Source organism: Aphelocoma coerulescens, chromosome 1A (assembly GCF_041296385.1).
Source record: "Aphelocoma coerulescens isolate FSJ_1873_10779 chromosome 1A, UR_Acoe_1.0, whole genome shotgun sequence".
Lineage (NCBI taxonomy): Eukaryota > Metazoa > Chordata > Aves > Passeriformes > Corvidae > Aphelocoma > Aphelocoma coerulescens.
In genome coordinates, this window is record NC_091014.1 from 52,966,765 (window position 1) to 52,990,845 (window position 24,081).

General features: G+C 39.1%; 1 protein-coding gene across 1 annotated transcript in view; it reads left to right on the plus strand.

The window, feature by feature from the left end:
- The first annotated feature begins 220 nt into the window (after nt 1-220).
- Nucleotides 221-24,081, plus strand: part of MRTFA (myocardin related transcription factor A) — a 74,186-nt gene continuing 50,325 nt past the window's right edge. The window contains exon 1 of the mRNA XM_069002713.1: nt 221-234. The gene's annotated coding sequence lies outside the window, so the exon portion shown is untranslated. The remainder of the gene's footprint in view (nt 235-24,081) is intronic.

Here is a 24,081-nt window from a genome sequence, read left to right on the forward strand (position 1 = left end):
TCTCCGGTGTGGTGTGCCTGCCCCCTTCCGTCATTGCTGGAAATGGGCTGGACGGAGGAGGGGCTGGCGAAAATGATGATGAGCCGGTGCTGGTGTCGCTGTCAGCGGCCCCCAGCCCGCAGAGCGAAGCTGTTGCCAATGAGCTGCAGGAGCTCTCCTTGCAGCCCGAGCTGACCCTCAACCTCCATCATGGCCGGAACCCCAACCTCCCTCCACTCAGCGAAAGGAAGAATGGTAAGGGGTGCAGTGTGCTCGTGTCTCATGTAGTGTGTCCTCACCAAGTGGTTGTGTCACGGTACACGTTCTGATGACAGATCTGCGTTTTATTGCTTCTTACTATGTTTTTCTGGTAGGAAAAACTAATGATCTAGAGTTGACAAAACCTATTTACAGTGTTTGATTGGAAGAATTGATGTTAGTGGCTGTGGAAGTTCCACAGAGCTCCAGTGATAAATGCTTTATAGTATTATTTTAGGTGAATACCAGAAACAGCTTCCCTGTACTTTGTGGTGACTGAGTTGTGCAATGCTGAGACAGTCAGTGAAAGGAAGTGATAGCTCACCTTCAGTCTGTAGCCATCTGTAGATTCTTCTTTGCCACCTTGGTCTGCACTTACCAAGAACGAGTAACCTTCTCACTGCAAATGTCTGATAGGTTCTTTCAGACTTCCTGGAAGGAGAAGCAAGACCTAGAGTTAAAAATTAAATGTCCCAGTAGGCCTTCTGATCCTAGAGTGAGAATGGCCTGTGTATGTTTCAAGTTGCAGGTACCTTATGGGCAACTATATAGTGGCAAAATACAGGGTCACTCACTGGCCAGAATTCCTGGCTTTTAAGACTGTTAACTGCCTGAAGCTCAGGATCACCAGGCTGCCATGAAAGCCTTTGCATATTCAGACTCATCCTCTGAGAGAGTGATGAAACCATTTGATACGTGGTGGCTTCTGTTTGTGAATTCCTTTTGGTGAGCTCCCTTCACTCCATCTTCTGGGGTATATGTTGGTAACTCTTGGCAATATGAGGGTCTTGCTGCAGTCTGAATTCATGCTATCACCTGCAAGGTACTGTGGATTTGAGCATGGTCGAGTCCTGTGCACCTTACAGTGTTGGACATTATGGAGTTGCATGGCACAGCGTATTAGAAATGCTGGGGAGCTTCAGAGTGGCTTTATAGCCCAAACAATGCTTATGGTAAAGTGATTTAGAATATGTGCACTGAAGACAGTAATTTGGATTGAAGGGGTACCTCACTTAACATGGCTGGATCTTTATCTCCAGAAAATGACTGTGCTTTTCTCTGAATAGCGTATCAGTATTTTGCAGTTTGGAAGAATTGATTAACTTAAATTGATTAAGTGTTGGGTTTTTAAGAGGTTAAAAAGAGTTTCCTCATTCATATACATTATACCATCATTGTGATCACAGTTATGTTTACAAAAAATGGAGAAGATAGAAACGGCAATAACAGAACAAAAAACTTGTAATCCTTAATGTTTGCAGTCTTCTAAGATAAAATACAACAGATGGAGATAAAGGTGGTGATGGTGAATAGAAGAAAATTGGAATTTTAGTCAGCAAGGTAGACTGTGATCTCAGCACATCTCAGCTAATGGTAGACTTGGGCATTTTATAGTTACGAAGGCAAGGAAGGATTTCAAATGGAATTTAATTGAGATAGCATTGAAAGTGATAGTGAGCTGGAACATGGGAAAAGCATATGAGCCTTTGTTTCTAGCACCTGACAGCTGGCCACCTGAAGGTGACATTGTGATTTTTACATCTTAAAAAATGAAACTTTGAATGGTATTGTTATGTTCAGAAGAAAGGATATTCTGGTACGGGAACAAAAGTCTTCACTGGATTCAGTTGTTGGGATAAGTTTAAAAATTGGTATTTTGGGAATCTTTTACAGAAACAGATAGTTTTCCTCTATCAGAATAATGTTATTTTTATGGACTCAGCTTTGAAGCGGTGTCATTTTGGGCTGCAAATCTGCTTGACTGGAACAGGTAAAATAGAGTTGTGCTTTAAAAGTATTTGAAAAGGAGCACCTCTGCCCAAAGCATTTGCCAAAGAAAACTAGGATATTCCCGGAAATGACTCATTAGGTGGGTCTTTTCAGAGCTGATTCTTTATCAGGGCTCAGCACAATAGTGGGAATTTTACTGCTGGAGGGGCAGCTTTTCAGGCAAGGCATAAAGTCCAAAGTCCCTGAGCTAGATTACCTGAATATTCCTTATCTTTGTAGGTACACAGGAGATACACAATGCTCTTTTCTCCTGGGCTGCAGTATTTTGTTGTGTGCTGTTTGTGTGTACATTCATTAAAGTACTATGAGAGTTAAAAGTTCTGTTGAAATATGGTTATTTGCAAACTGTCACAGCATAAAAGAACACTTGGTTTAGTGAGCTGTTAAGAAATTTAGCTGATGCATTTTGAATTAATAAATGTCTTCCTTCAAATGGGAACTTCTTAGTTATCTTGGAGTGGAGGTTGCGCAGCTGTTGAAAGCTGTTGAGCTTGTTAAAACGCCTTTTTAAAATATGGTGTATCTTTGTTGTTGTTGTGTCCTTGGCTTTAAGCATGTTAAAAAACGTTCAGAGATGATCTGCCAGTTGAGATGGCAATCTGCTTAAATATTTGAGCAATCCAAAGTGGTTGTAGAATATATCTTGTGCAGTGAAACTGCTTCTGTGACAACTTGCCAAATTCAAGGTATGAGGAAGATGCAAGCTGAGTGGCAGTGGGAGGGGAGGAGGTGGTAAGTAAGAGACTTGCTGGAAGCTGCCTATCTGTGTCAAAGGGTCTCCTGTTTGCAGTTCTAGACAGGCGCTGCTGACTCACAGCTGAACTAACTACTTAGCTGAGAGTTTCTAACAGATTAACTCTTTCTGTAGCTTTTGCTAAACAGACTTGGCTTATCTGTAGGTATCTGTAAAAAAGCATTGCATGGGTTTGTACAGTATCTGTTGTGACTGACTGTGGTTCTGGAACATAAACTATTAGCTGAGTTAAAATAGCAATTTCTTTGGCTTGTGAAGCATCATGGAATTATGTATCCCATGGGAAAACTGGGAGTGCAGTCCTGTATATGCATGCTGCCATGTGCCCTAGGACTGCAGATGGCTTTTAAATTTTTTTTTCCTTCTCATAGAACTGAAGACACAGACACAGTTTCTGGGGCTTTTTTTATTGCTTTTGGTTTGTTTCAGATCCAGACTTCTCTTCATATTCTCCCTTATCACAGCCACGCATTCTCCTTGTAGGCGTGAGTACCTGGAAGGATAGGTACAGCTGGACACGGGTGTAAAGACCTTGAACAACCTGACTGAACAGCTGCTGCTAAGTTACACAGTTAAAATGCAATAGAAGATATTAAGGGTATAGAAATCCAGTATGAAGCATTTGAACACAGGTAGCTAGGAAACAATTTTTTGTCACTTCAGTGGAAGGACACCTTCCGTGGTAAGGTGTTAGTAAACTATTTTGACAAAATTATTAGGTTCTATTCAAACATCAAGCTTAATGGGACATTTAAGGTGTAGTTATTTAATTTGTGTTTCAAAGTGAGTTTTCTACTCCAGATTTACATTCCTTCTCTTTTTCTACCCATGTTCATCAAGGCCTCAACTTTCTTTAACTATGGAGAGATTACCTGTGACCAACTCATTTGTTGCCACACAAGCCAGAAGAAGACCATTACGAGTCATCTGAAGCTCTTCAGTATATCTTGATTTTTCTCAAGTCACCTGTACTAAGATGCCAAGATAACTTTTCCCAGCCCTTAGGGCAGGGTTAGAACAAGTCCCTGATGAGTGCATTTACAAAAAAAAAAGAGAAAAACCCCTAGCTGATGAGTATACAAATCCTAGGTAGTTTGATAATTTCTAAAAAAAAAAAAAAAAAGTCCTTCTCCTTAACCTTCAATTCAAATTTTGATAATTGCTCCACTAGCTTATTGACTCTCTCTCTTGACCTCTTCCCCGCAGATGAATTCATAGTTATCTTTGACCAGGGATCATGAAAAACATTGTCTTAGAACCCACTGGCAGTCCTGGTTTCTTCTCACTGCAGGCTTGTTGAAGATGAGGTAACATTCTTTCCAGTGAACTGTTGCATTTTATGATTACCAGTTTGGACGGAACTTGCACCAGCTTGCCAGTGTTTGGGGTTTACTTGATCTGGGATGGTTGCCTTCTACAAAGGCAACCATATGTGTTGGGGGATGAGTCTAGTTGGAATGTGTGGAATTTCAGTATGACTCAACTCACATAAAAGGCATGTGCTTTAGGTTTGGGAAGGTACTCGTGCTAGTGCTGTACAAAGCATAGGATAGTTGCTACTTAAGCTGTTGATGATTATACTCAGAAATTGCAGAGCTGAACTTTTAAAATGGTTCTAAAGAGCTAATTTAATGCCTGTGTTCTTATGCCCATTTACTACTAAAATACATGAGTATTAGGGGACCCTATTTTGTTTTAAATAATTGTGTAAGTGATTTGCTCCTATAATTCTTTTATTAGGCTATACATTCCTACCTTCCTCCTCTGCTATCCCTTTCCCATTTTGAATTGTCATTACACTGAATACAGTTAGATTCAAATACTTAAAATACAACTTATTGTAGGGGTTTGGAAATTTTATTATTGTCTTCTTGTTACTCTGACTTTAAAAACATTAATAACGTTTTCTTAAAATCATAAAATAAACTGTCCTTTTAAGAAGTGAATTATGTGACTCATGAACTCATTTGAGAAGCTAGGCATGTTTACTTATAAACAAGGATGGTATTTTATTTCTGAGAAAGGGCTTTAAAGAGATAAGAGTATTCTGAAATTGTTTTCTCAGTTTTTGTGGTTTGGCGTGGGTTTGGGTTTGATTTTTTTTTTTTTTTTCTTCTAGTATATGTCTGCCTTCTGGAATAGTGTGACTCAAAGTTACATGTAATTACCAAGGGGTGGTTACTGCCTCATCCAGAACTTAGATGTGAAGAAGATTAAGTTTGTATTGTAGCAAAAGGACCAAGACAGGAAATATACAGTTTTCTCTGATCCGTTCTTCACACACATTCCAGTGAGACTTGCTGTTTTCTCTTGTGTGAGAGTACAAGGAATGGTTGTTAGAACAAAAACAACCAGTCTGTCTTGGATAGATTTGTGTTAAGAGACTTTATGTCCCAGGAGACCATAAATTTAGCATGCTGTCAGATAGAGCTATGAGATCCAGAGCATGACAGAAATGACTGGCCTGTTACTGATGGGAGCTACCAAACAACTGAGAAGTGGTAATCTCCATGAAATATTTTAAACAAACTTTTAAATACTGATGGGGGGGGAATAGTTGAGCTGGAAAGAATAATACCAAAGGCAGCTTTAATGTTGTGGCTTTAACAAGTTAGCTCTCAGCAAAGTTTTTGTTCCTTATCAAGTTAACAAGACTAACACCCTTCTACAATCACTGGCTTGTACTATTCCTCTCCTGTTTTTCCTTTCCAGTTTCTCTCTTCAGTTTGCCTTTGAGGTTTCAAGGTTCAGGGCTGATGGATGAAAATTAGACGTATAATTTGATAGCTGTTTAAAGAACTTTTCTTTTTCATGAATTTAAACTGCTTGCTAAACAAGTCAGGCCCGGATCTGGGCAGCTGTTTTGTCTGTGTAAGGACTTCTGTTGCTGGTTTTGCTGTTTTAAGTGTTAAGGGTAGTAATGGGGAAAAGAAGCCTGGCTCTTTAAAGGGAGAATGCCATTCAGCAGGATTCTCAATCTGTTCTACTTAAACAGAGAGCGGCTGCTTCACGCAAGAAAGGTTGCACTATTTCACAATAGTCAATTGCTGTTAGTACTTAGCCAAGTGAATCCTAGCTTTGGGACCTTTGTTGCTTCTGTAATGTGTGGCTTTCTATAATTAATTTTTATTGGAATACTATCAGCCACTTCTGCAGCTGTAGCTCTCCCCCTACCACAGTCGACACATTGCCATGAAGTATAACGAAGGAATCTCTGTTGGAAGACATCTGGTAGTTCGGTCTTCATCTTCCTTGCCGGTCAAATAAGCAACATCCTGGTTAATGCATTAAATTTCATTTGCCCCTTCATGATCACTGACAGTGCACACGTGTGTACTTCAGGGTGTTAAGTGATGTTCCTGGACACTGTGAAGGATTTCCTTTCCACTTGGGTCATACTGCTTCCTCTTGTATTTCCATGTATCACAACAAAAATAAGCATACCTTCTGCTAAAAATGGATATTTTCCTTTATTTATGATGCATATGAATATTCAGGGTAGGTGGTAAAGTGACTTATTTCTGTCACTAGTGTCTCTGAATTCTCAGGTTACAGTCTGCTGCTGCAGTTCCTTTTCATCGAGATTGCACAGCAAGAAGGAGCATTTTAGGCCTGCAATTTTTGCCTATTCTGGCTGCAAATGTAGGACTGCAAAAAAAAATTTGAGTTCGGGAGAAACCCAGATGAGCTGATTCTTGTCCTTTTACAACATACTGCTGATGTAAGGGGTGTGAAAATCAGATAAATACTACAATATCATCACTCTAAGGGATTTTCCTGCATTTTTTGAAGCTGCTAAATGAGTTTTTGCTGCCTCCTTTAAAGTTCCAGATGTGTTTGTGTGTGGGAAGGAAGATATGTTGCTAAAACCTGTCATGCTCTTCCCTCAGCAGTTGAGCAGCTGTCGGGGAGTTCTTGTGTCTGAGTGCTAGAGAAGTCCTGAAGTTATTTCACATAAGAGGGGTCAGCAAATAGGGTTCAGCAGTTTTGCACACACAACTACTCATTTTTATGCAATCCGTTGTGGCTGGAGAGGGATTCTGACTTGCTACAAAGGGATTTAAAACCTAAAAATTGGTCTGTATCTCAGATGCACAGCTCAATATATTTTAGGGCTTAGTACAAATATATGCAGCTACTTACTTAGATGACCTAAAGAGAAATGATGATGAGCCTTGTGGAAAGATGGGGAATAAAGGAAAAATGCTCTGGGGACAGAAGTGGTGGAATTAGTTTGTTAAGATAATTAAATTATCTGTTGGGCAAATTACTTGAGACTCTTCAGAGACCGAGACTGAATTTCCTTTCTGTTGGGAGCTGGAATTAACTAGTGAGGAAAGACTTAATTCTATTTTTATCTTTTACTCAATAAATACTTGACTATAAAAGTTTTGTCCACTATCCCAAATAATTTGAAATTGATCGTTTGGATGTGGGAAACAACACTGAATTTTTTTAACCCCTAGTCTGGTTGGATGGCGGGTGTGATCCACGGTGGGAAAAGTCTGAGTGACAAAGGCCAGTTTCTTGTTTTTAAGAAATAGACACTACCATCTCTTAGAGTAGCTCAGGTTTAGTGATCAGCAAGGGAAATTGATTAGGGGAGTAGTTTAATTATTGAGGAAAAAGGACCGGCAAAGGCTGAAGAAAAGTGACTGATCTGTCAGCAGGATGTATATGACTTTGGCCATGTTTCAAAGCTGAGGATGTCTGCTTGTTTATGTTAACATTGTGTCTCCTTGTCCTTGGAATGAAATTGCCTCATCAGCAGAGCCCCTTAGGGGATTGAAAGTCTACCCAAGACGTCATCCTCCTCTTATAAAAGGGGAAAAACTGCCAGTTCTGGTGTCTCTGACCCCTTCCGACCCCTCCCTTCGACTTACAGAGCATCAAGGGGCGGGCTTTACTTCTGCAAACTACACATCTTGCTCTCCCTTTGCGTATTCATTTTTCTCCTAGCAGTAATTTGATCTTGGGCTGTTCCAGCTTGCCGGTAGTGAATAAGCAGAGAACTGCATATTGAAAGACTTGAGTTTTCTCACTAGGCACAGTTTTCATCATATAAGGATGAGAATTTCTTGCAAGTTTTGAATGAGATTAAAGCTGAGAAGTCCTCTTGGATTATTTTTTTTTCTTTAACATATCTGTGTCTATATAAAGAGAGGTCTTTAAGGGCTTGTGTTGAGAAAAGGATCAACATGACACTGCTGGAACCAGAAATGCAGATGACAACACTCCAGTCAGGTATCACTCCAAACATATCCTGTGGTTAAATTTTGCTAGTGAATCATGGTTGCTGAACTATATAGGAAGTGCCAGGAGGCTGTGTGACTTTGGATAAAGAAAAATTAGAGAACTGCAGTGATTTCGTGTTCAGGTTACAGATGGGTACTTTTTGGATGTTAAATACTGTTCAATTTAGAGCTTCATCAGAGATAAAATGATCTCTTTTTTCTTCCCTTGTTGGTCTCCAGAGTTAAATTTACGTGGCTTATGAAGATTAGAAAACTCCAGTCAAAGCTAAGACTTGTTCTAAAGAGTTGTTCCTCTCTTTAGCTTTTGACTGATTTATGTGGTTTTACTGTTAATTATTTTCTGATTAAACATATTCTTGATACTTTGGAGAGATTTTAAATTGCGTAGTTTGGGAAAAACTCTTACTTGAAACTTTCCAATACTTGTTTCATATCTTGAAAGTCTGTTTCCTTGAGAATGACAATGGTATTTTGTTTACATGATTGCATTGTAAGCACTGTGGCCTTTTCGTGATTCTGTGCTTACCCTTTAGATAAAGACAGGATTGCATTTCTCACATGTAAGACATGCTAGAGGGAGAATTATCTGTTAATGGGAGCATGATATACTTCTGTAGGGCAGTTTTATCTGAGGCTCTAGGACATTATGTAGTTGTGAAACTTAATTAATATATGTAGAGATATGAATGACCTTTGCTCTATGGATGGGAGCCATAGAGACTGTAACCTTGGTAAGATTTCACCACAAACTTGTAGTAGCCTAGGAGTTTGGGTTTCCATTTGTGTACTCTTAATCTCTTGGGCAGCACTGTCTGAAAAGCAGTACATAGGTAATTCCAAAAGTGTGAAGACAAACTTGTTCCTGAAAGTAAAATGCTTTTTCTTTTTCTTAAGTAATGAGTGGGAAAGAGACAAGTAAAACAGTAATTTCTTAGTTTAATATAGGGTTTTTTAATGTTCTTTTTAAGTATCTGTGAAGATTATATATGTCTATAAAGGTCCTGTATGACCTTTATTTTATAGTCCTGACATATTCTTTGTTGTTTAGAGAACCAAAGTCTGGTTATTTTCTCTCTCGCACTGTAGATAGGAAAGACAGGCCTACATCTTATGCAGTGTTTGTCTCAATTCAGAAGGGTGTTTGTACATAATACATCATTCCTCTAGTTGTACTCTTGCAGTCTGTGAATTTTGGAGGTAGGGTTTAGACACTAAGAAGGTGTTTGGTATTGAACAGGATGCAAATGGCAGAATAGTATCTAATCTGGCTTTGCTGTAAAGAAAGCTCTTATGTGAAAGCCTGAAAAAAGATGTTGACTTTAACATGCTTTGTTTCTAATAAGTTTTTTAATTTTCTTTTTCCCCCAAACAAAGAATAGCCATGGAATTTACATTTCAGGGTAATTGTAACTAAATTTGTGCAGTATATTCTCAGGAATCTCACATAATAAAGTAACACTTGTTAAAATGAAGAAAACAGCCTTCGTATTAGTATTGCCTTTTCTCAAAGCTTTATTTGTGGTTGTGTTTCTTGTCACTTCCAAATTATGGGAACTCCTGAGGCTTTCATTTAATTCTGAGGGTGAGAGTTTCTCCCACTAAGGAGTACTTGTATGGAGTTTTTGCTTAAATCAGCTAACCCTAGTCCTAGATTATGCAGTGGCGTACTGTAACTTTGAGGCAATTTCCTGGCAAGCTTACCTTACCTAATGAGGAATACAGATTTATTGCACCTCTTCCATCAGTGGTCACTCTCTTCTCTCCTGGATCAACTACTGCTGGAAAAATCTTAAGCAAGAAGCAGGCGAATGTTTACGTAAATGGATTCTCAAGATTGGTGGGGAAATGGAGTGTGACAATAGGAACATGTGCATAATAAGTTTTAAAGATCTGTCTTGAATAATGGAAGTGTATTACGAGCTTCTAGATAAGGAAAACAGCTACTTGATGGCGAGGCCAATTTGTTCAGTTGTCATATTTAGAGACTTCAGATGCTCTTGGTGGCTGCTCTTGTTTGGCTTAAGTGAGGTAGTTGTATGTTGGGTAAACTGAGACTTTAGAGGCTGAAGTTGGATCTCCTGTCTGTTGAGAGCTAGAATGAGGAAATGAGGAAGATGACTTATCTGAGGAAAGACTTAACTTCTCAAATCTTCTTGGTCCTGATGTTCATCTCCAGAAGCCCTACTGGAAAGATGGAAGCTGGAAACAGTTGTCCCAGTCAAGTCATCAAAGTTTCCGAACAGCCACTGAAGAAATAGGAGAATCATGGCCTAAGCTGGGTAAATAAATTATCCTGGTAGAGCTTGCACTCTGTAGACCAAAAGTTCTTCAAGACTGCAGGTCAGGAGGCTGTGCTTATTTACTGCTTGGGTATTAATTGGAGTTGACTCAAGAAGTAGCAGTATCTGAAGCCATTGCTGACCTAGGACATAGTGTTTGTATTCTGTGTTGGTGGGCACATAAAAAGCAACTACTTTGATACTAAAGATGAGAAAGCATTCTTAGTGTTTTGGAGAAAGAACTGAGGAGGACATTACAACTTTACTCTTCTGAGAGCAGAATAGTTTAAGCAGGGAGGGACTGTTTCTTCAGAACAAAAATAACTGAAGCAAGAACAATATGAACAGTGAGGTGCACATTGTATTAACCAGAAAAAAATTAAACATGCCTGTCAAACTGAAAAAAAGGAGTAAAAAAACCAATGCGAGTGGTGACAGCTGAGGAAGGAAAAAGTAAAAGTGAAAATCAAGCTGAAAAGACATTCCAAAAAGGCAGTAGACCTAGAAAAAAATGCAAAAATAAGACCAAAAAACCTGCTCTATTTGACATCTCATTGGACTACTGAACTTACTTAAAGAACTGGTATTACTGATCCAATCATTCAACAAGCACACAAACACAGTGGGGCAAAATTCTACTTTCATTTTCAAGTGTGTAGTTTTGAGACCAGCCCTGGGCCAGTTTGTGTGTTTTCATTCTGTTGATGATGAAGCCAATGTGCAGATCTGTACCAAGCTCTTAGCAGTGGGACATCCCTCGTTAGTGTTTTTCCTCCAAGAGTCACTTGGTCTTTTTTGCTGCTCTGACTCTCTCAGCATCAAAACCATTTGTTTTCTTTATATTTATTTGCTGATTCCAAAAGCTTGCTGTTTCCTTCCCGTTATCTACTTCAACCTTATCTCCCTATGTAGCCTCTTTTTTTTGTTCCCCTGAAGCCTTTTTGTTATTCGTGTCACTATCTCATTATCACATGTCGAGATCTTGCAAATTCTTTTGCTGTTGGTCACTGTTCAGTCAGGATATGGACTAAACAGTTTTTAATGTGACCTGGCTTTGTAACAGGCTGGCCACTGAAGGAATGAGTCATGAATATTATTTTTCCTTTTTGTTTTTTTTTTTAATGCAGAGGCAAGAGTGCTAGAAGCATACGTTTTTTTGGACACAATCTACAATTCAGTAACACTTAAATGTTTTTGAACGGCCATATGAGGGACTCATGCAACTGGGGGAAATCTCAGGAGTCTTGGGTGTGCTGCTGGCCTTTATATGCAGATTTTGTGTTTAAGTAACAAAAACACAAACTTTCAAATAGAATTTCACTTTCTTTTTAATTTTAGTTGTTTCTGCCACAAGTCTCTTTTTGTGGCTTCTAGCAGGTGGCTGGGCAGAAGTGTGCCTGCAGTACTCATACAGAAGTGCAATCAGCCAGAGAGAAACCCTAAATTTCAGATCGTTGTTTCCCGACGTTTTGCATGGATGGATAAGAATTATGACCACTTAGGGTCATGTAGAGTCTAACAGTGCATTGCCAGAATTAATGGATGTTAGCACTTGGCCAAATGGCTACTTCTGTTAATGAATTCTATTTCCTTATGATTTTGCTCTATTTAAAACCTTTGTTTACTGTTCTGGGTAGCATTGGTTTGTTTTGGTGCACAGCACTGTTGTTTGCACTGTCTTGGTATAATTGTCCCATTTTAATTTCAACTTTTTTCTGTGAGCGTACTGAAAAAAATTAAGATTGTTCAGGATAGAATAGTCTATTGGATAGCATCTTTGGGTTTTGATATGTTTGTTCTGCTGACCTGCTGAAAAAAAATCTTCAAGTCTATTAGAGATCAAGGCAGGTATGCAAACCCAGAAGCAGGTGGTTCTAAACTGCCAGAAGTTTGGTTTAGATGAACAAGAGGGTTTTTTCCATGCATATTTAGAGAACAAAAAAAAGAGCTGTTTTGAAGTCAGCACTGTAAATGAGCACAGACGTAATTTAGTTCTCTGTAGTGGATAAAACTTGACTTCTGTGGTCTAATTTGCTTTTCGTCCAACAGGTTCTGAAAAAGGAACAATTCTTTCAGCTAAAAATTAGTGTCATTTTGAATCAAATGCAAAACTTCCCTCATTTTCCAGGGAAAAGTTGGATTTTTGAGCTACTTTAATGATTAGGCATATATTAAATTTAATTTAGGAAAAAGCAGTGCTGATCCCTTCATTCTTTCTTTCAAAACACAACTTCCAGGCTCTTCTTCTTCCCTCTTCACAGGATTTAAGTTGAAGTGCTTTAGGGATGTCAGCTGCTAAACTGCTTTTAATTGGAAGAAAGGGGACAGACAGCCTATCTGTGTATTCTTAGAAGGGAGATGTCCCCTTCCTCAGCCCTTTCAGGAGTGACAAATGTTGGAGCTGCAGTTTGTGGTTGATGTTCTCTTTCCTGTTTTAAATAAATTTAAAATTCAGTACTGGCTTTTAGTACATGAGGAATGACCTTTCATTGATGCAGTAAAGTGCCTTCTAATGTTGTCTTGTCTTTTTCAAGCACCTGTTACAAGGATTTTTTTTTCCTTGCTGTTGTTTTTATTTCCTAATGAGAGGTTTTTCTAGTTGTGAGGATTTTTTTCATTTCATTTTGTTTGAATAGTAGAACTTTTATTTTTCTTCTCTTTTCTTCACCCCTCCCTCCGACTTGGAATTTCAAGATTGCAATGAGTTCTTGAATCAACACAGTTGGGATTTTGGTTTTGGATGGAGGGTGGAGCTGAGGAGAAGACATTCCTGGCTCTGTAGTTTGCATCATCACTACTTTAAAAATAGAACTTTGATTTCTGGTTGGAATCTATGGCATTTGGAAATGTAGCCTTTTGTATCTAGGTAGCAAGGTCCTGGGGAGCGTAAAGAGTTCCCTGGTTACTGGTACAGCTCCCAGAGTGTGTATATTCTGAGTAGTGATAAAATGACTCTTCACTGGCTTTTAACCAGAATCCTGCATGTGATTCAAAGACTGAACAAAGTTATGTGAGCTTCATCGTCATCATGCAGTGGGAATTCTTTCCGAAGCAGCAAATGGGATGTTCCTGAAGTCAGCTTTAAATATGGAGATTTTTGTGCCGGAGCTACAAACTGCACAAAGTTCTGGGTTGGCTGTTATAAGATGTGGAGAGAGGAGTGCACAGCTGTAAGCTACACGTTAGTGAGTTATTCCATTCATGAAAGCTTTGAACATAACCTTTTGCTGCCTTTTATCCCTGTGATTAACTATTGAGTAAGCAAATCGCAGTGTGGTTGTGTTAGCCAAGCTAGAGTTAAAGGATTGTACTGAAACTAAGTATATAAGGGATGCTTTTCTTTTTTTTTTTCTTTTGGTGTCAAGAATGACAGTGTACAATGAATAGTACTCATTAGAACCACTTAGCTGAGCAGTACCTATTTCTACTGACAACCTTAACTTTAAACAAGAAACTCCTGGAAATCTCTTTAAACCTGGAGTATTTGTTGAAGCATTAAATCATCTTTTGAAAAGAATACTTTTTTTCTCCATCTGCTTTGAGAATACTCTGTTTATTCTTTTTATACAGCGTTACCCTATAGGTTGAGAAAGAGAGAGCAGGAAAAAACACTCAGGCAGCTTTTTGCCCTTATCCATTCTGTGAACTAAGATGAGCTTGCAGGGGGGCACACACAGGCTGCACTTGTTCTAAAACAGTAAAAATGTGGTAGACACAAACCAAAAATTCACTTGACTGCTTTGTCTCCTAACCCCTCTTATGGCTTCAGCTTACTTTAAAATATAGCTACTGAGAAATAACTTCAGGGGAGTGTGTGTGTGCATTTGAACCAGCTTCCAGTGTACACAGTAAAACTGTTATCATCATACTGCAATTTTTTGTATCATTCACCAATTGTTATTAAAAACAAGATGAAAGTTTAAAATGCATGTAAAGTCATGTCAGGTTTTATATGTTGTAACTGTAATCAAAACGAGTCTTCCTTGCTGTGAAATTAATGCATTATGTATAATAGGCCCTGTTTAGTTGTTGTCATCATTCTCTGTGAGTTACCCATTCAATTACATGATGAATATGAATCAACTTTTTTTTAGGAACATAGTTCAAGTGCTTTGGAAAGATGAAGTGAAAAAGAATTACTTTAATCAGGTTCTTTTTTGGGGTCTTTAGGCACAATTGTATAGAAATTATTATTGATTATCTGTGTAGGCTCAGACTGATGATTTTTCTCTGTGACTCAGGCAGATCATAGACATCTTCGTGGCCTGCCACTAATTTAGGTTCTGGATTAATATCTGAATGTGTGCTATGCTGAATCTCTCTAAACTGGTATGATGATTATACCACACCTTCTTTGCCTAAAGGGATACACTGCAGACACACATCCGTTCTGTCTCCCAGTTACCTGGTGACTCCTTGCTATCCAGTGTTTGCCAGATTTGAGAGATGACTAATATTTAACAAAGTGCTCAAGTTTCCATGCCTGTGTGATAGCAGAAATTTGCATTTGTGTTTATAATCAGGATTTTTTTTTTTTAATAATGGGATCCATGTTCAGTCTACATTTTGATCGTAGGCATTAAAGTACAATTTTTTAATGTCTAAACATCAATGTGAATCAATCTCTAATGTTCTAATGTGTGCCCAGAGCTGTATAGATCAGTGGTAGGAATTATAGGTAACTGCTGAGGTTCTGGGAATGTTTCTGATGTTATTGTTTGATGTTATGTGGAAGCTACTATAAATAAATTTTATTGTTGACCTGTTTGCTGTCTGCTTTTACCAGTCTCAAATGACTCCTGCTGCACCAAAAACCCCTCCAAAACCAAACAACAAAAACCCACAAAAAACCCACCCCAAAATCTGAAGTAACCTACAGCTTCGTGTTGCATCTGGATTCTCCTTGCTCCTGAGCTGCTGCACCTCAGTTCAGACTTACAGCACCCTCTGCTGTTCTGACCTTAGGGTTTTTCCAAGGAGAGACTGGCACTTACTCCAAATTGTCTTTTCAAATGGAGAAATCTCAGCTGGTCAGCTTGAGGCAGTCTGGTTTTTCGTTTGTGTCTAAAGAAACATGAGCCCTACTTTATGGAGGTGAAACTAGAATCTTAATGGAAGAAATATTGCTCCCCTTTCCCCTCAATTTCTTGTCAGGAGAATTTTACTATCAGAATCAATATAGAAAATGAGTTTAATTACATTGGCACAGCTCCCTTTTGTGATTAACCTTAGTGTGGCTGTATAATTTAGCAATAGTTTGAGTAGATAAGAAGTCATAAAACGAGCAAACCGGAATTGCTCTTCAGGGTTGCAGAGCCCCCTCCCCTGCTGCTGCAAGTAATCAGGTCATAATACATAATTTTATCAAGCACCACTTTAAAAAGTGTTCGATTTCTCACTCATACTGGAAAGCTGTCCTAGAATTTCTCTCTTTGGTTAAAAATCTTCTATTTTTCAATATTAAATGTACATGTATGGCAGTGGTTTTCAGTGCAAATAACTCCTCATAAACTGATGCAAACCTTAACGCAGGCAAAATATTTTCCCTAGAAGAAGCTTTATCTACTTAAAATATTCTTAAAGTAGGCAAGTGCTAAAATAGTGTCTGCTAATGTGTGACCTGCTCAATGTTTCTTTTATATCTTCTGTAGTGATACTTATTTTAAATCAGATCCTCTAAGTAATGTTAATGATGCTTCCCAGGCATTATGCACAGCATTGGATTCCCAACAGGATATGAACCTGTTTAATTATCCCATGTGAAAAGTAGGTTGCAAAATGTATTTGTAGTTTTTTGTAGTCTTCCATTTTCTTTGCCCTGTTTGTTTTTCCTCAAAAATGAGCGTATCGTAAATAAAGAAGTTGCAGCTTCCAGTGAAGCACAAGCAGGCTTGATCAACCTGTAATGATAAGTGACCTTAATGGGACTTTTTTTTCTTTTTTTATTTTAATTCTGCTGGAGAAACTCTGGTTGAAGCTGTTGTTCCTTGACTATGTTTTTCAATATTTGAGATTTGGACTCTGTTCACTGATGTCAACTCAAATATATGCCTTTTAAAAATAAATTGAGTGGTTTTGATTTATTAAAGTTACTGTGTCACACAGAGGTACCACAGATTAAAAATTGCAACTCCCAAAACATTTGGTTCAGAAAGTACCTTGAGCTCGACTTACTGCAAAACACTCCCAAAACTTACAGCCTTTAATGTTCTTTCACTAAAAACTAATAAACAGAAAACACTTTTCAGTATAGCTTTGCTGGTTTCATGTTACCTCTAAATAAGTAAGAACAAGATCCAGATTAGTAGACTCCTTATGGAAAAGCCTCTATTGCTAATCTTATCTTGGAAACCCAGAGATTAATGAGTTTCTGGAATATGTAGTGTATGAAAAGTGATATCTCAGGCAAGAAAATTTCAGCCTATTTAAAAGTCAAAGCATCTTTTAAGTTTAAGCTAGAAAGTTACTGGCAACTTTAAATGGACCAAAAGAGAACAGCAATTCTAAGCAGACGTGCAGTGCTCTACAGAATTTTGTTTTGTTTGTTTGCTTTTTAATTTATTATGGTTTGTATATAGTGCAAAATATGTAATCTCAATTCTGGGATTTTTAAAAAATTTCTGTTCTTATGCTTATTTTTCTTCTCTTTGTCCTGGGCTTTTGCGTTATGGTGGCAGACAAAGTGGCTGCTTTTAATAAGAGACTGTTCCACTCCTCCCAGTTTTCCTTGGAGAGAGGCAGTCACTGTTTGCTGTGGTTGTTGATTTAGTGCCTGGGAAGAAGGAGGTTTTTTTGGACCCCTTCCTCATCTCTCTCTTGCTAAGGGAGCCTGCGTCATTGAGAAATGTTTAACCTTCTGGCCCTGAAGCAGGACTGGAAACTTTGCTGCAAAATCTAGAAGCTAAAACTGGATCTTGAAAATGTTATTTATGTGAACTACTCTTTCCTTTGATTTAATTGGGACAGGAGATTGCAGAGCTTGATTTAGAATTTTGAGTAGCAACTAATTTGGAGAGTTAGCAGGGGGGAAAACAATTTTTAGTGAAAAATGGTGAGTAACTGATTTAAGGGAAGAGAAGAGCTGGGGGCAGAAAATGGAAAAGTGTGGGAGGACTGAGTGGAGAAAAATGTCCTAAGATCATAATTCTAGCATTGTCAAGTACTTGAGTAGTTCTTTCTAACTTGTATGAGGAGGCTGGCTGTGCATAATTTTATTCCTATAACATAAGCTGGTTGTGGAGAGCCAGGGGCCTAAATTGTGGTGGGAACCTTATTTCTGGGGGGTTGATTTAATAGCAGATACAGCTTCTTGTATCTGTCTTATTTTCCCAGACTGTCTACTTTTTTCCTTCTGCCTCCTCCCCCATCCTGGACCATGGGGGTTCTTCTAACATTTCTGCAGAATTTCCAGATGTCTGGCTGCCCTGCTGGAACTACGCTCCATTAACTGAGAGGGAAGAAGACATTCAGAAATCCCAAACATTTCTGCAGCATAACCATAATAAATCTGACATATCATGAAACTGTTGTGCTTGTGCTAATTAAGTATCTAGTGTGCTTGTAGTACAAAGAGTAATCCTGATGTGCCCACAGAGTGTTGATTTTATTTCACATGCTGTGGCTATCTATACACAGCACATGCCTGTATGTTTATCTTCAAGATACTCCAAACAGAAATGTGGCAGCTCTGTCTCTTGGGACCCAATCTCTTTATGGTAAAGAGATTGAAACTAAAATGAAGAAGCTTGACTCAAAGGTGAAATAATGAAATAACAGGAAACAGTTTAAACTGACCCAATGATTTGTCATGACCAGTGGGAGGGAGGGGAAGGGATTGTATTTTCCTTCACTCCTGTTTTGCAGCAGCTCAGTGCATCTGCTGCTTAGCCCCAGCTAGCATGGACAATTGGACTTTCTTGTGAGAAGTCTAATTCACTTTTGTAAAACAAACCCATTAAAACCCCCTCACTTTTCTGATGGAGCAGTGAGCCTAATTAACTCTCTGAACTTTCTTATCAAATCTCTAGAGCCCTCAAAAAGAAGGAATGATGAGAGGATACGGCTAGGTTATTTCATCTGGCTTGAGTAATGCCACTTAAACTCTGTACTGAACAGTGAAGCTGAGGAAACTTCAACAGTTTCAGCTCTGAAATCCTAAGTAGAGTGAGAAAACTACTGAGCTCTAGGTCATGGAACCTATAAATGGTGTCAGTGGCTGGGTAGTAAGTCCAGGAGACAGAGAAGATTGGACAGCAATATTAAGAAATTGAATATTAAGAAATACATTAAATTAGAAGTGAGTGATTTTTAGGAGAATATTAAAAATATGTGCATTTGCCCAGTATGAGGTTTGTCATGTTAGAATGTGCTTTGTTTTTACTCTGAGGTTGCTACATATCTATGAATGGACAAACAAGTCCCTGGAAGAAGGGTGGTTACATATCTCTCACAGAGTGGTTGAAGCTGGAAAAAAAAAGAAGTCATCTTCCCCACCCCCCCTGCTCAAGCAGATTCACCTAGAGCCAGTTGCCTAGGACTGTGTTCAGATGGCTTTTGAATATCTCTACGGATGGAGAATTCACAACTTCTCTGGGCCAACCTGTGACAGTGTTCAGTTGCACTCAGAGTAAAAAAATTCTTTCCTGGTGCTCATAGGGAACCTCCTGTGTTTTGGTTTGTGCCCATTGACTCTGGTCCTGTCACTGGGCATCATTTGAGAGAAGTCTGGTTCTGTGTTCTTTGTACCATTCCTTCAGGTTTTCAGATGGATAAGATCTCCAGTATGACCGTGTCTCTCCTGTACTGGGGTACAGAGCTTGAGCCAGCACTCCAGGTGTGGCCTCATCAGGGCTGAGCAGAGAAGGAGGATCACCTCCCTTGATCTGCTGGGAGCATTCCTCCTAGTGTGGCCAAGGATACCTTCCTTAGCTTTTTTGTCCGGCACGTTGCTGTCTCATGTTCAACTTGGTGTACAGTGAGATCCCCAGGCCCTTTTCTGCCAAACTGCTTTGTGACCACTTAGCCCCCAGCATGTGCTGATGCACCCTCTGGGCCCAACCAGTCAGCCAGTTTTCAGTCCAGCTCACAGTCTCCCCACCTGACTCATACTTCCATCAGCTTCTCTGTGAGGGTCTTGCAGGAAACAGTGCCAAAGCCTCACTAGGTCAGGGTAGACAGTATCCACTGCTCTCCTCTCTCTCACCAGGTCTGTCTCTCTACACTGTAGCTGAAACCTAGAGACAGTTTTGCTGTTGTGCCCAGGGAAAATATTTTCTGATAGGAGAGAATTGTGAGTTCATAGTAAATTCTGCCTTACTATAGCATAGTTGCTAAAAGTAAGCATATGGCAATGTCTGTACTGTTAAAATTGGCTTTGTTCTAAAGAGTTTGTTCTTAAGTGACTCCTCTTAAGCCGGCTTTTAGATGTACTGGCAGTGAGCAGCCAAGTCCTGTCAGATCATAACAACTGGCAGCCATATAAAAACCATCTTTTTTCCTTTGCATATTTGTCCATTCAATTAGATCATCCACCTGTTTGCTTTTATGCAGTCCCACTTTCATGGTCCCTCTCGTGTCTGGATTAATAAAATAGATTCAGTAGCCAAGGAGGGAAGGATACAAGGGTTTCTAATTCCAGTTGTGACACACGGACTCTGTGTTATATGTAAATCTCTCTACGTGTTTTAACCCAGTTTGTCCAACCAAAGGGTTTTTTAATAGATTTGAATTGATTAGAATCCATGAATGTGAGGTTCTGACTGATAAGTGCTGGCAACTTATACCAAAGCGAGAAATGAACATCTTAAAGGGGTGTGAGGCAGCTAATAGAAAATAGTGACTGAAGAGACTTTCTGCATATTGTTTCAGGTGAGCTTATAGATTTAGGAGGCATGCAGAATAGAAAGCTGATGTCTGAATCAGAGCATCATGTTCCAAGCACACTTACCCTTAGAGTTATAAGCACTTAGGCTACATATACTTCCAATGCTTTTAGGCCAATTGGTGATTAAAACTCCTGAGATCTGGCAGGTTTTACTGGGAAGAGGATACACTCTCACAGTTACTTGCCTTTTTTCTTTGCTTTCAAGGCTGAGATTACCAGAAATCTTGAATGTGAGATAAAATTTGTTTTGAAAGTAATCATGTTCCTTGCAAAGGAGGCCTGTATCTTCTCCCACCCAGATCAAACCAAATGCAATATGTTATTGTGCTTTCCCTACTTCTCTAAAATATTTTCTGCCTTCAAATTTTGCCAGTGATTTTGGTATCATGAGCACTTAAAAAAATAGTAGTCTCACATATGTGGAAGGGTCTTTGAGGCAGAGGTTTGGAACATGGATATGTGCTGGCTAAGTTTAGGATATAAAACTATGGCATTAATTTTTGTGGCAATTCCCAGTACGCTTGAATTTACGTTCTGATACCAAGCAGTAAAAGCAGAGTAGCTCACCCTGGTTTTCACTGCAGGGAGCTCTTGTCTGTGCAAGATTGCTATTTCTTGCTTGAACTTGGATTTTGCTGAGCATTTGTTTCCATCCAGACATGATTCTTCTCAAATGCCTGAAAAAGAAGATGTATTGTGAATGTTTTAGGTCACTTGAGGTTGTTTAGGGAAAATGCTGTGTTTTGGTCCTGTACCTATCAGTATTGTGACCAAACCACAGGGGAGAGGCACAAATGATGTATGAACTGGGTGAAGTTACAAATTTCATATCAAGAATCTGTCTTCTTTTATAGCCTTGAACAGGTTTAGATAAATAAAAGTAAAGCTGTGGTTTGGTTGATGCAGAATAGGATTCACTTAGAAATGTAGTCTATGGAAAAGGAATGGTGATACTGTCAAAACTGTATCTTCCTAAAGTGATGGGCAAGTGAGTCCCATGAAAACATTAAAGGACTTCTTCCACAATAGCATGACCAGAATATTTTTCCTGCTGATCAAAAGCAGGAGTAATTTAGCAGCATCCAGGTAAAAACTATCCCAAATCTAGTCTAAAATTCTCTCCTCCTTGAGATCATGCTGTATGTTGTACTTAAGGTCTGAAAGGTCTGCATGTGTGGAGGGGGCATGAATCCATACAAGACCCTGGAAGTTCTTTCCAGGATCAGTTTGTCCATATCATGAGTTTAACTGTATGATGGTTGTGTGCCTTGACATTTTCTCAGTCTTATTTCATGTTGTAGCTATAGATTAAAACTCAAACACACTGTACATTTTTATATTGGAAACAGAAAATCAGTTGTTGAAACCACCACGAGAACTTGAGATTGGCATTGTTAAATCCAGGGAATAGCTGAATTTCAGCACTAAAGGAGGATTTTGAGCATTTGACATTGGAGGTGATTTATAGATTTTTGGCAACTCAAGAACTGAATTTTACATTCTAAAGAGAAATTTATTTTCTTTCTCAAATAATCCTGACAATAGCATTTTTTTACTGTGGAGTGAGATGAGCATCCATGATGATGGAAAAGGAGGCCACTACTTTTAGTGGCAGCTGACCACTGAATTGGTTTAGAGGTCTCTGTCTCCTTCACCTCAACCAAGCCTCCACTACTACCTGATTGTGACAAAGGACTTGAACCACTTTTAGAGAAAAAGTTAAGAGTTGAAAAAAAACCCACATCTAAAATTATTAGGATTGGCTACTAACTTATTAAATGAATGGGATGGTTTATAGTCTTTTTAGAATTATGTCTCTATCAGTGTGTAGTTTTTTCAAGTTGTGAGGAAATCCTCTGTAACCATGAGGGGAAGATAGCCTTAAATGAAAACCAAGATTCTGAGATTGCAGTTCTGTATCAGATTAACCAAGAGTAATGGTCACATTAAGCCTCAACGATGTTGTTACTGCCCATGTAAACAATGTATTTGGAGAAGGAAGTAGCTTTCTGGGCAAAAGTCTGGAATGAAGGTTTACCTAGTAGCAATTCTGCTAGTATAAACTGAGAAGTAAATGAAGGGTTTGCTAATCCTTTCACAAGCGCTGTGCGTGAGCACAGAGTACAGCCTCTCTTGTTTAGGTACTTTAAAAATAGACTGCATTTTCCAACTGTTTGCAGGTAACCCTCTTGTGCTGTAATTAGGAGGGTTTGATAGAGAAGAAACCTTTTATTGCCAGACGTTTAAAGAATGTGGGAGAGAGAAGTGCAGGATAGCTTTTGCTCAACAGCCACAGGAAGTAGTGACATAACTTTTCAAACTCTTAGACATGCCTTAACATGAGGGGAAGGGTATCTTCCTCCTGTCCTTTCTCAGTTACTCCTTCCTAAAGACAATTTGCTGTTTTAAGACAAACTCAAATTGCTTCCTTTTCCACTCTATCCTGATCAGTAACCCCCTTGGTCTGGCAGCCAGAACTTCCTCTGTTTTTCTGCTCTTGAGAGCAAAACCAAATGTTTTGGACTTTGCTGTTTTCGCTTGTTCACAGTGGTTTAAATTAAAGTCTGGAATATCTGTAAGAGGAAATGTTTTGAAATGTTTTGAAAAGTCTTGTGCTCCGTGTTCTCCACTGGTCACAGTGTATACTCACATGTCAGTGCTGTTCACTTAAGAGTTGGACTTGATGCTCCTTGTGAGTCCCTTCCAACTCAGTATTCTCCGTGACTCTGTGTGTGTGATTCCTGCAACCTCTGGGTGTTCCTGCCTTTCTGCAGTGGTGAGGGTGGGGAAATGCACATCTGCACGTGTGTGAGCACATCTGCTTACCCCTGGAGAAGTTGAAGTTTTCTGGGGAGCATGTGGGCGAATTAGCAGATGAACTGTAGGCAGGAAGGCTGATAAGAACAATTTTGACTTGAACCTTGAGTAACTGTCTCTGGCTTGAAACCTCTGACTCTTTTATAACAAGTAAACTATTGCCCTTAGGTAAGAGCAAGGAACTGTTACTTCCTTTGGTCTAAGTAATTATTTTAGAGCAAGATGGGTAATAGCTGAACTAAAGGAATATATGGAATTCTGTTGTGATTCCAGCTGGAGCAGCTCTCAGTTAAGCCTCTACTGGAGATACGCACCCCACATTTGAGATGTGGTACTTGATGTGTGAGTTCTCACTGTGAAGCTCGTTGGCTTAGCCAAGGTAATTTGAGCTAATCTTTCTAACTTTGCACTGGAACACAGTGAGAGCATTCATACAACCAGTTCTAGGGGCTCACAACAGGGTGGTAACTTGAAGAAGGGCTAGTAACTTTGAACTATAAAGAGGTATGCAACAGTGTTTGCATCTAACCAGAATTTATCAACCAAAATGGTAGAAATAACAAATAAGATGTGCTTGGATATGTGTTTTTAATTTACTTGCTTGGTTTTTTTGGGCTTATATGCACAGTGGGCTGTAGTTGTTTGGGAACTAGTTATAAAACTTCTTTCTCTTAATCCCTCTGCTTTTCTTCTATCCTCTACTGTGAAGTTTTCTGTCATGGACAGAGTCCTTCCACTGCTTTGGTCAGAGAAATCCACCATTTCTTCTTCTCCGGGCTAGAAATCTCTACTTGAACAACACCTTTTTGTAGTCAAGGAGTGTATATGCAGCTTTTTAGAGCACAACATTGACAGAACTTCTGTCAATGGTTTTCTGAAGAAAATTCAACTAAGTTAACCAACTTGTCTTTAAAAGTTGCACCATTTTCTTTGGCTGCACAGGTGACACCTGAGCAGATGTAACACTAACATGTAGTAGTATCAGGAGCATGTGCTACATAATGCTTTTGTTTGGACATGATCTACAGTAGTACAGACTTCTGGACCATTTCCTTCTCTTTATCC